The following is a 13,143-nucleotide window of genomic DNA, read 5'->3' as shown; positions in this document are numbered from 1 at the left end:
GGAGACTATTGGTTATTATTTTAAAATTTATTTCTTGACTCTATGTCATGTGTCTATATTGCTATGAGCCTTAAGCATATTCTATGACTATACTCTTTCCCATATGAATGATTTTAGATGGTTTATAAATGCTGACTAGACTTCAAACATGTTTTCAAAGTTTTATCATAGCATCGGACTAAAAGGTTAGAGATAATTATCTAAGATCTTCAGTACGAACTGAAGGATTTAAGGCTAGCTCAGGCTCTAGTTTATCTTATGATTACTTATCCCATTTGAGGTTCAACATTGGCGATCCTAAGTCTAATTATAGATACGTCACAACCAGGGATAACATTTGGTCCATCGAGCAGTTCTTAGACAGGAGTTGGGTCTATTTGTCCTTATTAGGGTTCTTTTTATATTTTTAGTATCATACTGGGTTTCTTGAGTGGGTCAGGCATATTTTGATATTATATTCTTAAGAGTTGGACATAGTACATAGATTTATTAGAGGATTGTTTTGCCACTATTCTTCGCATCAATGCATGTGATAGCAGTGGAGTCTTCCTTCTTTTAGGTTGTTGATCATTTGAAGGCTATATAGAGAACATACATCAACATTCATGAAGATGGTGGTAAGAGACCATGCCATTAGTATAGTTTTATTGATATTTAATCTAGGAGTGAAGATCCTTTCGATTGAGATTAGCTTCACTTGCAGCATATCAATTCTATGCAAAATAGGAGAGAAAGTATCTCAGTCTTTATAGAGTTTTCAACATAGGTATTCAGACAGTGGTAGCCATTCAGAGGTTGGAGAAAAATTTTCTTAGAGTATTCTAATAACTTGTTGTGGTTGTGGTAAGAAAGGACATTGGTCTAGAGAGTTCCCTAGACATGAGCTAGTTGATTAGATAAAGTTACAATGTATTCCCCACTAGCCTAGAGTTGTTAAGGTAGGCTATGAGCATGAGAAATATGATCATTGTATTAAAGAGTACTCTCAGGGTCAGTTGGCAAGCCATTTAGACTTAGTTTGTGTCTCTCTCTATGTTAGAGCTTTATTTATATGATTGGAAAGATATCGATCAATAGTCTAGTGATATCCCCAGTATAGGATTGCTAGTCATTCAACTCATTTATATCAGACTTATGATGTTGTGGCACCTTCAGTTAGAGATAGTGCACTTAGCACCTTGGTTGATCGGTTCGAGTTTGAAACCATTCAAATTTATTCTCCCTCAGACCCATTAGGGATGTGACTACAAATTTCACCATGATAGTTGTGCTTTTATTTTCTAAATCTACCTTTTTCATTAGTTTTTATTGGGGTTTTCGTACCCATAGATGATTACATGTCATGATGAGTTCATATTAGTTGTTGTGTGCCTTGATATTGAATTCATGATTATATGGCTACCCCCACAGATGAATTTTTTGTAGTGGATAGAGTAGATTTGCATTGATATTTTACCTTATGGGTGTAGTATTTGGGTTTGAGTTCAATTTACCTTGGCGTATTGGCATTATTATGGCCCTTGAGTGGTACTTTCTATTGATTTTCATTTTTGTACTGCCAACTCATTATAGTGATATTTATATTGCTATAGTTATTTATGTCATTTTTTGATGTTATTGATCCTTGTTGGGTAGCTATATATACTAGTGTTATCTAGTAAGATTCTATTCCTTATGGTTCTTATTCGTTGGCCTGGGTAGCTATAGCCTGATTAGGTGATTTCTTTTCTATAGAAAGCTGAGGTTAGTTGTATTCCTCTTTTGTTGTCTATGCTAGATTTATTGTGGAGTGGACTATTGTACTGAAAGTTAGTTGACCTTTAATGGCTCTGTTATGATGGTATTATTCTTAATTTAATTATATCATCCATTTTTGAGTTTGTGATTCTTAGACTCACCTCCTGTATTGTGAAGCATTTTGGCTATCCCTCTTTACATAGCCTAATTTTGAGATTGACCAGTTTAGGGTCCATTCTTCACTATTCATCACCCGATAGTGGGTATTTGACATTGAAAGATTTACCCAAAATGTTTAGATTTCAGCTTAGAGTTATAGAGCTTGAGTGCAACTTCTATTTTAAATTTGTGCCAGCTCAGATTTCATGTATAGGTTGGTTGTCCAACTAAGTGGTTACCTATTCGGTCTTCTCGACTTCAGATGGATTATAGGTGACAGGTGTTCAGATGATAACCAATGGATCCGCTATTGGCTCCTTTAGCTTTAACTTGGGGACTTAAATTTTCTTTGAGATTCTTAGATGATATACTCAGTAAGAGTAGTAAACATGAGTTGGATTCAACTTGGCTTTATTCTTTGTAGATGAAACATCCAGGAATAGATTATTCAGTGGTATGTAATAGTGCCTTGGACTCCTAGATTTTATTTTTGAGGATTATTTAAACTAGTTGTAGCATTGGCTAAAATTGCACCCATCAGTTATCTATGTTGTCAGCCTAGGTAGCTTCTTATGATTTTATTCTCATGTTTGCCATATGGACTTTTAGTAGATCAGTATGGACTTTTAGTAGATCACATCTTTGAGTTTTTGTGATAAGATTGAGCGGGCAGGACTCATGTGATTTTCCTCATAGTTTAGGAGAATAGCAGGTGTGAGATGGTAAAAGAAGGTTATTTTGGATTTGAGATCCTTTTATGACTCATGCATTGGTTTTATTTTGTCTTGGATGATTCTTTATTTATTTTTGTGGGTATCAAGATGGTATCAGTGTGTCATGAATTAGTTTTATGTGCATCAGCTTCCTTCATTTCAATTAGAGACTAGTTGGTGGTGAAATTATGTTTTGGCTCTTTGGAAGTAGAGTGCGAGAGATTTATGAAAAAGGGATACCTGTTGAAAAATCCTTTGTAAGTGTCCTCTCTTCTTAGAGGTTATTTGGAAAGTCATGCTTGGAGCATGCTGGTCTAGTACGTCATCCTTTTGAGTTTTTGTGATCTTTTTTTTTCAGTTGACTTTTGCGAATGGAAGTCCTCTTAGTTGTGGATTTTGCAATGAACCTCGAAGTCATTTTCTCTATTTGAATGTATCTTTGGTATTTTGAGCCTTCCCAAAGTAAATAGGTCATTTATGACTTGCCGAAACTGTCAGTTCAATGATCAGATAGTTCGTTTGGATTTTAGTCTTATTTCCTTGTTTTAGAGCTTTAATAATTTTGGATTTGGTCTAAGACAAAAACACCTAGTAGATCACTTTGGATGAGAATTTTGATAGTTTCACCATCTTTGGAACATCAATTTTAAGCTAGGTAGACTCTTGGTTTTAGTCCAAAGCACCCGAGCTTACTTCAAGCTATTAATGGAAAGTGAAGAAAAATGAAAGTTGGGTGTGGGACCTAATTTTTTTGAAATGATCTCGGATGGAAATTTTTAGTACTCCATTGATTCTTGAACATCGAATTTGATAGGTTACTATAGTTTGTTTCCGTATATAAGATTTTGGGTGAATCCTGAGGGGTTGGCATAAATTCAAAGTCTTAGCTGGTGTTGGTGCACCGATGATCATTACCCAGGTGTTGCGATAGCGATTCCAGTGACAGCTATCAGGTATTGCTATTGTCATATTCGTGTAGCAATTTTGTCTTATCTGATAGCCATAAGGTATGGCAATTGTGAGCCACGCATCACGATTATGGTTCCTTTACGCAGCCACCACATGTGGTAATCGCAAGCCATGTATTGCTATCACAACACCAAGTGCCTAGGTTGGATATTTATACCCTTTCTTATCCCTTTTTTTCCATTTTTCATCCATTTTCCAAATAACTAAACCCTAGAAGTTGAAAAATCTTAGGATTAAAGCTTGTAGATGATTTTGGAGCTTGGTTATCGATTATTCAGTGATTTCCCTTTAAATGCATGGTAAGATTCCTTCAATTTCTTGATTAATTCTATTAAAATAAAGCTTTGAATTCATAAATATAATGGGTGATTTGAGGATCAATTTGTGCTCCATTTGTTCTTAACTTTTGAATTGAACTTCCTTGTAATTCAAGGGACCTCATGATGGGTTTGATTTTAAATTCCATTTATGGGCCCCACAAGATCATTCTTGACCCAAAATTTGACCCAACCCATTGTATGGAGATATGGGTCTCATTTGACTCCTATTGATTGATAGATTAAACATTTCTATACCATAGAGGCATTTTGGGATCATGGAGTGAAGACGACAATTTGGTGAAGATTCAAGGATTTATGGTTTAGCATTGATGCAGGCTTCTTTCTACTTGATGAGTGGTGCACTGACCACTCATTCTAACTCAACATTCAGGAACATTGCCTTGATTTAAATGAATAAATAAGACATATTCATGATTAAATGCACTAATATCCAGTATTTATAGGCATAGAGTTGAAGGGATGGAAGGATGTGGATTGGAGCTCAAAATGATCAAAAAAAGAGCAAGAAAGAACTGTTGTAGACTTAGAGTAGGAACTGGCCTCAGTTACCGTGATCATAGCTTGGTGACCGTTATCGCGATAGTCAAACCGAATTCAAGAAACCACGGTTACAGAAGATAATCGCAGTCGGGTAGTTGTAGTAGCAGCCACACATGCGTGACCGCGTCCTAGCAGAGGTGTTCAGCCCAAGTGCAAAACTATAATTGTACGTGCTAATCCCAATTTGACATAAATGACTTAAACTATATCATTATGGGAAAATTCAATCTTCTCTAATTTTTAGGTTTAATTTGAGACTTCATAGCCTCCATTTTTTTGGGAGAAGAAAATATTGTTTAAATTTCGGGTGAAGAATACATTGGAGATTTTCTAAGTTGAGGATTTGCTCACTTTACTTGTTGATATTGTAGGAGAGACATGTTTGGAGTAACATTTGCTTAAAGCTTCAACAAGTCATTTTAATGGAAATTATGGGTATATATATGCTTATTTATCTTATTTGTAGTTAAATCTTGCTCTTGGGGTTATGTGTAAATAGGGGTTAAAGTGTGTGTCGCTTGTTATAGTTAGAATATATTTGGTAATTCATGTTTATCGGTTTTGTCATTGCAATGCTATTTTTTTTAGGATTTGATGAGTGAACGCCCTAAATACCCATATGGTTTTGAAGAGTGAAAGCTCTGAGCTTTAGAAAATTTAGGGCAATCTTTGAAAGAAGGGTTTTGGGTGAACTTTAGGAATCCATATCAACCTCTAAAGAGGGATGTGAAGACAAAAGCAATATAGACAATTACATGTGTAGTTTGCTAAATTTTAACAATCTTAGACATAAGGGTGATTATGAGGTTAACTACGCCATGGGTATCATCCTAGAAATAGGGATGCCTAAATTGAGGTTGTGGTTACCAATTGTTGAACATGCCTATAATGAATTTGGAAGAATCAATAGGTGAAAGTTTGGTGATTTGTTGAAAGACTAGCATCAAAATCTATAAGCAAGCCTACATATATTTGATTTACTAAATTGATGTTGAATATTAACACCCACATGTCACTCCCTTAGTAGTACATAACCCCAAGATCTGTGCTTAATTGTTAAAACTTTTATTATTCGTTTCCCTTAATTTATACTAGAAAACCCTAAAAAGAAATATTAGTGTAGGAACCTATCAGGGAATATGCTCCAAGGCTATCCCAGGGGCAAGGAGAATCTTCTACTACTCGCCATTCTTATGTGGTTCAGTCAGACTTTGAAATATATCAAAATAAGCTAAAAAAGCAAGGTACCAGGGTTACCAATTTGAAAATGTATATTCATCATTGGCAATATCACATAAGAACTTCCGTGAGTTATAGGAAAAGATGTTGAAAAGGTAAAAAAAGAGTGAAAAATTATTCACCATGATAGGGAGAGGGGTAAAAGGAATCTTTAAGGTTCTTAAACCTAAAGAACATCTACCTTTACAGAGGAGCAAGAGTGATGACAGGGCCCCTGCTAACAGGTCTATTACTGAAGACGATGGAGACGATGTAGGGTATATCGGAGATAATGAAGCTGATTCAGGGAGCATCCCTTACTCTTATCGTATTAATTAGGCAGTGGGGGCACTGATAGCTTTTCAGTTGGGGATGCTTGTCCCTATATTTGTACTGCTTGGATGTCTTTGGGTACTGTTTTGGAAGACACTCTGGATATTGTTTTTATATATTTTTTGTATTTTGAGGTGATTCATTTTTGGGTACTCTAATGGTGCCCGTATTTTATAAAGTATCATGTGAATTTCAGTTTTTAGCTTTTCTTTTACTTTAATTTTGTTTTTAGGCCATGATGCATGAATTTGCCCAACGATAGATCTAGTGATGACGTTCTTAAGGGTAAAGCATCTTGTTTGGGTTTGAGGCATAAATGTAAGGGAATTCGGACTACCTGTGGCATAAACGTCATGAATGTAAGGAAAGTCTGAGTACCTGTGGCATTGTATGTTGTAAAGTTGGGGTCATTGTGTAAACCATTATCGAAGTCTGAGTATCCATATGGGTAGTTTGCCTATTTGAGCCTAAATGAGATACTAAGGTTTTGGTTGTAGACATGTTTTAGCAAATTGTGCGAGCGGTAAATGGTAAATAAACAACCCCATTCATCCAAAACTTTTCAATAATCAAGGGTATGGACATGAACAACTTTGTAACAAAAATGTCTTCTTATTTTGACTTCATAAGCTTTTGACTTGTACATAATGATAAATACTCCAATTTTGTCTCTCATGGTGAGGACAATTGAGCCTCCTTGGCGAGTTTTTCATGCCACGTGTGGTGACACTTTAGTATTCATCTCTTGTACACTTGTGTTCTATATAAATTTCCCTGTTAGTCTCTCAAAGAAAATTCTGTTTATATGTGGTTGGAAAAATGGTATTAGGCCATCCTTGTAATTTTGGAACCAACTCTAGCGCAAAAAGCCTACCTAGGCATAATTGCAATCCCTATTTACACACGTTGAGCCTGTGGACCTTTCTTTTGAAAACTGACCACTATTCTTATCCTATTCTTTTTAACCCTCTTTTGAACCATACCCTCCTTGAACTTTAAAACATAACTTGAAGCTAAAAGCCTAAGTTTGGGGGTGGTAAAGTTAAGGTATGGAAGTTTGAGGCCACGAAGTGATAGTAGAATGCCAAGGCGCCTAAGTGATGAAAATTAATGTTGAGAAAAAAAAAGATCTAATAAAGGATATAATGTAATGAAAGGTTCAAGAAAAAAAGATGAAAAAAGTGGAGAACAAAGGAAGCGACTCATAGGCATGAGGCAAGAGAGAAAACAAAGAAGAGTGGCCAATAGTCAAAAAGGAAGATTGAAAATTGTGATGATAACATTCAAGGAAGGGAGTAGCCATGTTGTTCCTAGAAAATATCCTATCCTAACCCAAACCTTCTTTACAAGCTTAAAAAATCCTTTGAGATTCCCAACCATTATCTTTCTTTGTAGTGGTGATTGAAAATAGGGGCAAGCCTAAGGTATAACACTTGTTTCATTGAGATTTCTTTTTGTGAGAGGGAGAGTTTGTGCACTGAAAATTTCTTATTGCTTATTTTGTAGATTGATGTTAGGAATTATCTTTTTTGTGAGGAGGACTTATAAAACAAGTTGAGGTGGGTGATTTTGTCACCTTTTGGCTATGAGGCAAATGTAATATAGCGTAGCTGTGGTAAAAAAAGAGTCACTTTAAGAGAATTAGTGGTTGTTACTTTATTTGTCTTTAAGGTCCTATGCATTCTTGTGTGTTGTATTTCATATTGAGGGGTGTAGTGAAATTAGCCCAACACTTTTGCAATGAGTTACTTGTGGTTGTGTCTAAGGTTTAAATCATTATGGCCTTTGGGGTGTAAATATTGGTCATAAATGATTATGTCTCATTCTAAGGGGCAGTGTTGCTTGAGGACGGGCAAATGCTTTATGTTGGGGTGTTGATAAGTGGTGATTTGACCACTCATTCTCACTCAGCATTCATGAAAATTGACTTGATTTAAATGAATAAATAAGACATATTCATAATTAAAGGCACTTACATCCACTCTTTACAGGTATAGAGTTGAATCAATGGAAAGATGCGGATTGGAGCTCAAAATAATCAAAAATGGAGCAACAAAGTGCATTGTCAGACTTCGAGTAGGAACAAGCCTCAGTTACCACGATCGTCGCCTGGTGATCGTAGTTCCAATAGTCAAATAGAATTCAAGCAACCAAAGTCGCTAAAGATAATCGTGGCTGCATAGCTGTGGTCGCGAACACACACGCGTAAATGCGGCCTAGAGGAGGAGTTCAGCACAAGGGCAATACAGTAGTTGCACGTGCTTATCCCAATTTGACATAAATGACTCAAACCTTATAATTCTGGAACAATTCCATCTTTCCCAATTTTTAGGTTTAGCTTGAAACTTCAGAGCATCCATTTCTTTGGATATGAAAATATTGTATAAACTTGGGGTGAAGTTTACATTGGAGACTTTCTAAGTGGAAGATTTGCTCAATTTCTTTGTTGATATTGTGAGAGAGACAAGTTTGGAGTAATATTCTCTTTAATCTTTAACAAGTCATTTCAATGGAGATTATGGGTATGTCTATGCTTATTTATCTTATGTGTAGCTAAATCTCCCTCTTGGGGTTATGTGTGAATAGGGGTTAAAGTATGTGTCGGTTGTCATAGTTAGAATCTATTTAGTAATTCATGTTTATTTTTTTCGTCATTGCTATGCCATTTTTATTGGGATTTGATTGGTGAAAACCCTAAATACCCACATGGGTTTGAATAGTGAAAGGTCCAAGCTCTAGAATTTTGAAGGCAATCTTTGAAAGAAGGGTTTTGGGTAAACTTTAGGAATTCATATCATCCTCAAAATAGGGATGTGGAGACCAAAGAAATGATAGACAATTACATATGTAGTTTGCTAAATTTTAACTATCATAGACATATGGGTGAATATGAGGTTAACTATGCCATGGGTATCATCCTAGAAATAGGGATGCCTAGATTAATGTTGTGGTTACCAATTGTTGAACACAACTATTAGGAATTTGAAAGAATCAATGGGTGAAAGTTTGGTGTTTTGTTGAAAGACTGGCATCAAAATCTATAACCAAGCCTACCCATATTTGATTTACTAAATTGATGTTGAATATTAACACCCACATGTCACTCCCTTAGTAATCCATAATCCCAAGATTCGTGCTTAATTGTTAGAACTATAATTATTCGTATCCCTAAATTTATACTAGAAAACCCCAAAAAGAAATATTAGTGTAGGATCCTATCTCCCCTATTTTCTGTTTTTGCACCATTTTTTTGAACTTAACATGTTATTATTTTAAATTAATTTGATCGTCGGTCACATTATTCCTCGTGGATTCAACCCTGACTCCAAAGTTGGGTAAATATATTAGCGATGAACTCCTTGGACTTAATTTGACGTTTAAGTTGAGCGTTATGAAAAATGGTGCTGTTGTAGTGGAACAATTTGGCGTATTAACATAGTTTGAAATTTTAGTTACTCGCTTAAATTCAAGCTTGTATATATTTTTTTGTGATTTTCTTTTATAGGTAGAGTTTATTTTATTTTTATTTTTCTATGGCATCCTTCGACAAATATGATGTTGGTAATTGGAAGTCCGATCTTGACAATCCATATCCATATCACGATATACCATATTTCATGAGCAATTATGACTATGCTCCCTAGAGAGAGATGGATTCAACATCTCAATCATATAGGGAGCATAGGTGCTGTTTATGTAGTGGTCGAGATGGACATTGTAGTGATTGTCCACGTGCCGCATCCCTCCATTATACTAACTTAGTTACTAGTATTTCTTATGAGATTTATAGGATTGATGAAGAGCGGAGGGAACATCAAGATACTGAGTCCAATAGCTGTGATCCAGGGTTGCAAGCCATTTCGGATCGGTTAGAAGCAACGGAGGAGGGCCTAGAGTACATTCATCAAGAATGTAAAATTTCCAAGAAGGTGGTAATGGTAGAAGAAGAAAATCATGAAACTAAAGTATGTAAAGAAGAGAAATCAAGATATGATGATGAGCTTGGTAGCAACGAATCTTCGGAGACTTCCCAACAATCCAAATCAAATGAGGAAGGAGAGGCCAAAATAAAAGAAATGATATTACAGTCAAATGAAGAATTAATACAATATTCTTATAACCACTATAGTTCATTTAGGGGTGACAATGTTGTAATGACCGGACACTACTCCTAGTCATTACAGAGTGCTGACAGTCCCGTCGGACAACAAGCTAACCCATGAGATGTTACCTACTATGAGCACTGAATAATCATATCATAATTGCGGAAGAACAAATGATATGCCATAAGGTTTTAATGACTGAATTCAAAACTGAAATGTGAATCTAAAAAGAAACTCTCTGAATGTGCTAAAAATACAGAAATTTGAATAAACTGAATGACTAATTGTAGTGTCTGAAAAAAGCCTCTAAACTGGATACTCTGAGTTTATGGGATAGGCCCCAACTAACTCTACTCACTGCTTAGTTAAAGACATAAAGTAATGTAATCTATCCTTGGATGATAAGGGCTCACCACTACTATTGTACTGCTATTAATTTGAGAATCTAGGTACAATCCGGGAACTGAGCGTCGACACGTATGATATGAGGCATCATAGCATAAAAGAAAAGGTATGCGATCAGTACTTTAAATGTACTGGTATGCTAAATGATGTAGGCTGTCTATACATGGTTTCATGAACAGAACTAATGATTAACTGGATATGCATGTAAATCATGGATTATTGAGTAGAGAGCATGGAATTTGTAGATATTGATAATTCATGGAAATCTATAAATACTGAGGATGCATGACCAAGCATATAACATAACTGTGTAAAACGTGTAAACCGAAATACTAAGAGAACAGAAATCTGTATACTTTTGTAAAACAACACTAAGACTAAGTAACTGAATTGGGACTGTAACTAAGACTACATCTGAGACCATAGGAGGTACCATCAAATGACATTCCCTAATTTTTTGATAATCGGGGTCCAACCTATAGCCCAGCTGGAAGGGTGTTAATACTGTGCCACGGGTACTAAAAATGGTTGTGTGGATCCACTAAACAGATATAATGTTCAAAGGACTAAGGGTGTCAAGCTTGAACTGATAGGTGACTCCTTCTAGATATCAAGCCTAATCTGATGGGTGACTACTCATATCCTGCTTTGGCTGTGCAGTTTTGGACTATAGGGACTTCTACTAACAACTGGGCCTTTCTAAAGGGTAAGCTGCCATCCCTACACTCGCTTGGTGCTAAATCCTACACGCAACTGAATGATACTGAGATACTAGATTGTTCTGAGTTGAATAACTGACATCTGACTATTCTGATAATGCTCATAATATAGTCTGAAGACTATCCTGTAATGTACTGAGGCTAGAATAAAGAAACAGCTATGTTTTTTGATCATTCAATACCCCAAGACTCAAAACAACAATACTGAAAAGTCACAAAAGATTGAAGACCAAAACATGGAGGCTCTTATCAAATAAATCACTCTTGTAGGCATTTTATCAAACACTTGTAGTTCATGGTTTAAAAAATCATAGAAATGTCATGGAATTTGTAGGACAAGCATGAATTCATCATAATAGCATTAAATCATGGTTTAATTCAGGAAATAATAATATCAAAACATGGATGATTGAGTAATAACAATAATTTCATGGTAACATGATTTAAAATCAATAGTACATGGAGATTCATGGATTAAGTCATAATTTAAAACATGATAACTTGAAAATATCATAATTTTATGATTAAAAAGGGTTGCTTGGACTCTATGGATTAAATGGATCCATGGATAAACATCTAACATACATTCATTGATGGATTTCTTAAAGTTCTTGGTGAATTCTTGAGGATTTCCCTTGAATTTTAGAGCTAGGGTTCTTGACTGGGAGAGAAAGCCTTTTGATTTGTGGAAAATTAATTAAAGAATGATTTTATAAATATCTTTAGAGCTTAAGTAACACACCTAGGCGGACTAAAATAAAGGGGGAAAGGACTGTTTTATCCCTAGGCAAAATATTAAATTTTCATTCAATTTTCCCAAAATTGTCACCTGGCGCTATTGCGCCGTGTCACTAGAAACTTACAACTGGGAACTGGGATGATAGTGTGATGCTCCATTATCCCATTAATCCTTCGGATTCCATTTAGGCCACCACCACTGCGTGCCAGCATCATGGAGGATCAATGGGAATTGAAAAACTAGAAATTGTCCTACTCCATGTCGCGCCATGATAGTGGAGTCACACTGAAAACCGACAATTGTCATTCGGGCTGCCTACGCGACTCGCTAAGGTTTAAAATAACTGTGTTTAATGACTTAAAATTGCCATAGCTTCTTACTCGATTATCAGATTTGGTTAAATTTTATATCGTTAGAAAGATTACTTAATTTCCTAGACAATGGCAGGCTATAAACAGAAAAATTATGAGTGCTTCAAAAAGTTCATATATGAATACTCATGTATTGGGACTTAGATTATGCTAGGGAAATACGGGATGTTACAACATCTTCCCCTTGGGATCGTTCATCCCTAAATAAAACCAGTTAAGCTAAGGGTACTGATTGACTAAGCTTACATACTGAATATTCATGACCGATACATGGAATGCATGAAGGAACTGATTCATGAATGCATGACAGACATGAACATGTTGTGCAGCTGAAACTGAGTATCACAAAGAAAAAGAAAATCTTAATTAGATTGGTACGTTATAAAGAATCTGGATTCGCTGAGAAGAGATGAGGGTACTTAGTCCGTACATCTGCCTCTGCTTACCAAGTTGCTGCCTCAACAGACTGATTCTGCCAAAGAACTTTGACTAGTGGACATTCTTTATTCCTTAGCCTGCGAACTTGATGATCAAGAATTTTGACACGGACTTCATTAAAGGAAAGAATGTTTTGAATATCTACACTTTCTAAGGAAACAGCTACAGCTAGACCACCAATGTACTTTTTAAATAATGAGACATGGAACACTGGGTGTACTGAGGACAAATCTGAAGACAACTCCAACTTGTAATCTACCTTTCAAAAATGATTTAGAATTCTAAAGGGACTGACATATTGGGGACTTAGTTTTCCTTTCTTGAAGAATCTCTTCTCTACCTTCATGAGAGAGATTTT

This window comes from Capsicum annuum, chromosome 12 (genome assembly GCF_002878395.1).
Source record: "Capsicum annuum cultivar UCD-10X-F1 chromosome 12, UCD10Xv1.1, whole genome shotgun sequence".
Lineage (NCBI taxonomy): Eukaryota > Viridiplantae > Streptophyta > Magnoliopsida > Solanales > Solanaceae > Capsicum > Capsicum annuum.
The sequence above is the reverse complement of the archived record's forward strand: the minus strand, read 5'-3'. Positions refer to the sequence as shown.